This window comes from Petromyzon marinus, unplaced genomic scaffold, assembly GCF_048934315.1.
Source record: "Petromyzon marinus isolate PM22_M1 ecotype Great Lakes invasive population unplaced genomic scaffold, UKy_Petmar_22M1.pri1.0 PM_G_Scaffold_29, whole genome shotgun sequence".
NCBI lineage: Eukaryota > Metazoa > Chordata > Hyperoartia > Petromyzontiformes > Petromyzontidae > Petromyzon > Petromyzon marinus.
In genome coordinates this window covers 142,501-147,500 of record NW_027422861.1, presented here as the reverse complement: position 1 = coordinate 147,500, position 5,000 = coordinate 142,501, and the positions used below count along the sequence as shown (strand labels likewise).

The 5,000-nt window shown below is 43.0% G+C and overlaps 1 pseudogene; it reads right to left on the bottom strand.

Moving 5' to 3' along the window:
• LOC142914920 (28S ribosomal RNA) overlaps window positions 1-5,000 on the bottom strand; it is a 10,099-nt pseudogene that overhangs the window by 1,832 nt on the left and 3,267 nt on the right.

Here is a 5,000-nt window from a genome sequence, read left to right as displayed (position 1 = left end):
GACCAGGACCCCCAGGCTGGTTGAGCCATAATGCTGATGCCGCAAGCAGACGTCTGGCATCTTCAGCAATCGAGAGACTAGTCGGCAAACACCAGCGTGCTCCTTCTGGCGTGCTCCCTCATCGATACGTTTCGGTCAGCAATACTTTGCTTGCTGCGCAAGCGTGGCAAGGATGCTGTGAGTTTCCTTCGCCCTGTTACCATGCATCTTTGATAACACGGGGTGGAGTCAATAACCGTATTGTACTCCCATGCTGGTGTATCCAACGCAGATCCAGCATCATCAAGCTGGTCCCTGACTGGGATGCCGTGTATTATCGAATCCCTGCTGCCGTGCATCAATGGCAACAAGGAGTAGAGTCGGTAAGGTTACCGGATTCTCGAACTGATGTACTCCAAAAAATAAAGAATTAAAATAACAAAGTCTAATCTATATAAGTAATGTTGAATAAAGCTTATTTTTAATCTTCTTTGAAGGCAGAAAATAGTAAGGTAAAAATAAAGTCCTCTCTATGCTCTGAAGTAACATATAAAAAAAACTAGCAATAAAAAAAATACCAAGTCTTCGTCTTGGAAAATAACAAAATCTAAAAGAAAAATCTTCTTTGTGGAAAATAGTAAAATAAAAAAACCAAGTCTTCACCTTGGAAAATAACAAAATCTAATCTAAAACATCTTAAATAAAGCTTGTCTGTAGTCTTCTTTGTAGGCAGAAAATAGTACGTTACAGGACTCTCAAACTGATGTATTCCAAAAATAAAGAATTAAAATAACAAAGTCTAATCTATATAAGCGCTCTTGAATAAAGCAGTGTAAAAAAAAAAATAGCAATATAAAAAACCAAGTCTTCGTCTTGGAAAATAACAAAATCTAAAAGAAAAGAAAAGTCTTCTTTGTGGAAAATAGTAAAATAAAAAAAACCAAGACTTCACCTTGGAAAATAACAAAATCTAATCTAAAACATCTTAAATAAAGCTTATTTCTAATCTTCTTTGTAGGCAGAAAATAGTAAGTTACAGGACTCTCGAACTGATGTAGTCCAAAAATAAAGAATTAAAATAACAAAGTCTAATCTATATAAGTGCTCTTGAATAAGCTTCGTGTAAAAAATAGCAATATAATAAAAATACCAAGTCTTCGTCTTGGAAAATAACAAAATCTAAAAGAAAGGTCTTCTTTATGGAAAATAGTAAAATAAGAATACCAAGACTTCACCTTGGAAAATAACAAAACCATCTTGAAAAAAGCTTATTTTTAATCTTCTTTGTAGACAGAAAATAGTAAGGCGAAAATAAAGTCCCCTCTAAGCTCTAAAGTAACAAATACGACGTGTTAAAAAAAAAAAACTAACAATAAAAAAAAATAACCAAGACTCCGTCTTGGAAAATAACAATCTAAATTGTGGAAAATAGTAAAATGAAATAAAAACCGACTTCACCTTCGAAAATAACAAAATCAATCTAAAACAAATGACATCTTAAAACAAAACTATTATTTGTTTCGGAGGTTGTCTATGACTGTTCATAGACCGCATAATTTCCACAGAACATTCTCAGAATATCAAGAGAGAAAAGCAGCGTTCTGCGGGAAATCATCTTGGCCAGTGATGTCGTTCTGGGTTTGGTCAGGCCCAGGGAGGTAAGTACCTCGTTATTCTCAAGGGGCCACTTTCCTCTTGCCCCAACCGGGAATCCAAAGAATGTGACCTTGCTAGCCTTCGTCAGCACTTTGACTTGATCACCAAGAGGGGTATAGTACGAAACTTTGTGCGAGGCAGCATCTGACAAGGTATTCTTTGAAAGCTCAAAACGGACGGTGACATCGATCACAACCGCCTCCTCATCTTTTGCAAACACGAGGTCAGGCTTTCTCATCTCTCCCGTCTCGGATATGAACCGTGGCTCTTTGTATACAGACCAGCCCAATCTAGCCGCTTCGTCTGCCAGAATGTTACTGATCTTGTTATGTCGCGCAATTCTTGCTTTCTGTACTGCAGGACATTGACCGAGAATGTGCGAAAGGGACTCGAGTCTGGCAGAGCATTTCCTGCAGGAACGTAAGGCCCCATCTCTGCCTCTGTTCAAGCTTTCTCTTGTTGGGTAAATATTTGCCCTTAGTTGTAGTGCTGCGATAAAGAAGCATTGTTTAAAGCCGCACCATGGCCTCAACCAAGCATTACTGATTCTATCATGCGCAAAGTTTACAATGCCCCTTCCTTGAACCGGCTTTTCGCACCATCTCTGAAATTCATGCTCCCTCCAATCGCAGGGTCTCGGATATACAGGTTCTTTTGACACCGAGTCCCTGAGAACGAATGTTGGGATTGCATCACTGTCACCCCCTGCTCGTACCCACAAATTACGGTATTCTTCCTCCATACCCTGCGAGGACACAATATTACGGGTGATAGCATCGGACGAGTTTGCTATACGTTGCAGCCTTCTAACTTGAACCGAAGGGATTGTTTTTTCCAGTTTCAAGATGGCAAGGCCTCCGTCTCGGGCTCTGGCATATAACAGTCCATCACAAGTTGAAGCGGGAAGGTGGAGCCATCCTTTTACCGCCTTTCTAATCTCTTGGTCCAACCCACGGAGAGTTGATTGCTTGCAGTCCGAGTGGTCTGCAGGATATAACAATCTGGGTAGGGCATAGGCATTGAGTAGTTCAACCTTCTGAGTTGGCTTCAGAGGCGCCTCATCGATTTTCGAGATCCATGTCTTTAGCTGACAATGTAGATCAGGCTGTATAGTGCCAGTCCAAGGGCCAATTTTCAGACCAAGGTATTTCGTTGATTCATCAGGTTGGATCATATGGACATCTTTATTTTTGATAGTCCATGGGTCGCAGTTGTTCACCGTATATGAATCTTTGGTTGGGCTTATCATGAAGCCCTGGCACTTTCTGGCCTGAACCTCCAATCCCGATAGCCCACAAAATGATTCCAAGATCGCTAGATTGGCGGCCATACCAACCCAAGATTCGCTCACCAACACCAAATCATCAGCAAACGCAAGAGCTGTCACGTGGTCGGTATCAATGGAGTACCCAACTCCGTGTGACTCTAAGGTGCATATCAAAGGGTCCATGGCAAGATTGAAGAGCAGGGGTGACATGGGGTCACCCTGTTTGACACCAACACGTATGCTAATTTCTCGAGTCGACTCGCCATTGCTTTTGAACGAGGTCGTACACCGATCGTAGGCGTTCTGGATGATGCCCACCACGTGTTCATCTACTTTCTTGTGCCTTAACACCCATAAAATATGAGCATGCGAAACTGAGTCAAAAGCTTTCGCTATGTCGATAAACATGACAGCCAACGGCCTGTGCAATTTCTTAGCATGTCTCATAAGGTCCTGTAGCACCTTAAGATTTTCAGAGCAGCCAGATGCCGCTATAAAACCACGCTGCCTTGGGTTTAAGGGACAAGCACGAGCAAGACGTGCAGTCATTATTCTGGAAAATAATCTCAGAATCATTGAACCGATCGTTATTGGTCTCCAGTTCCCCAATTCTTTCAGCTTTTCATCGTCCATAACCTTAGGAATAAGAATCGTCCTATTCTTTTTCAACTCTTTGGGAATAATTCCTGTAATCATCCATGCATTAAATAGGGCTGTCAGTGTCCGACCCTCGGGGTCGGCAGCACAGATTGCAGCCCTTGTTAGGCCATCTGGCCCAGCTGCTGACGTTGGTTTAATGGCCCGTATGGCAGTCTGAACTTCCTCCACCGAAATTAGGGGCTCAAAGTATTCGTTATTTGCAACACCTGATGACTTAAATTGGCCCAGGCCATTGAATGGCAACACCTTCTCCCATTTTTCGCAGTAAAAACGATATACATCTGCGTTCGGGATTCGGCATTCATGACGTTCAGTGCCATCCAGGACTAAGGACGCAAGAAGAGAACGGTTCTTAAAGAAGAGCTTCTGGTGCTTCATGAAGCTTCCTCGTTTTTCCGCTCTCTTCTTCATCCAAGATCGTGTGGGTAATATCCTGGGTTTAATAATGTCGTTCTCGGGTTTTGAACGTTTGCCTTTGTTTTTCACCAATCTCATCGGACAAAGCATCAATGCTGTGGCAGTTTCTACGAGGGCATCATGTTGGCCCTCGCCGTTAAGCCAAGCCTTTATTGCCTCCATTGCAGGCTTTTCCAGGGTCCCAGAATTCTCATTCGTAAGCCGCTCAGCTGCTTGAGCGAGTATGGATGAAGTCCCCGTTGTTACATTTGGTGGGGGAGACAATGTCTCAAGAGGCCTAGAAGAAAAATGTAAGCTGTCTGACATGGGGGCCCCTGTCTTTTTACTTAGGTCCCGTCTCTTGTCAGAGACTTGCTTGTTGGTCTTAGTCCCAAGCGCTTCAGCAATGATCTTATTGATATTCTTTTTCCCCTGAAACTGCAACTCTAGAAGGGCCAGCTGTTCTACTTCCTTCAAAGACCAGCAGCTACGGTGTACCCCTCTCTGCGAGGTACCCTTTATACCATCTTTAATCCTTTCCTCATTACGGGTGACTGGGTGAGCATGCCTCTTGTGCTGCGAAAGGCCACTTAGAGTCGCAAAGCGTGCCTGGCAACATTCACAGACCATTGGTAAGCTTTCCTCAGTTAACTTTATTCCCCCACATTTGGGGGCATGACAGGCAATCGATCGGTGGTTTGAGTTGGTTTTGTCACATTTAGCGCACTTAAACACCAGAGGAATGTCTCTGTGTTTGATGTTAAAATGTGCAACAAGTTCGGATGCTTTGCCCATGTGTTGTTTACAGATAACGCATATATACTCCAGACTAGGCAGTACAACCGTGATAGTTCCCTTGGTGTCAATGGGAAACTTTCCCAACACGGGTTCCTCAGCCGATATGTCGAGGAAGGACTCCTCCACATCCTCATCATCCTCTGTAAAGTCATCTGAAGAGTCATCCGACTCAACTAGACTTTTAATCTGTTCGTAAAAATCGTAGTTCATCTCCTCTTCCTTTTCCAAGGACGAGTTATGGAAG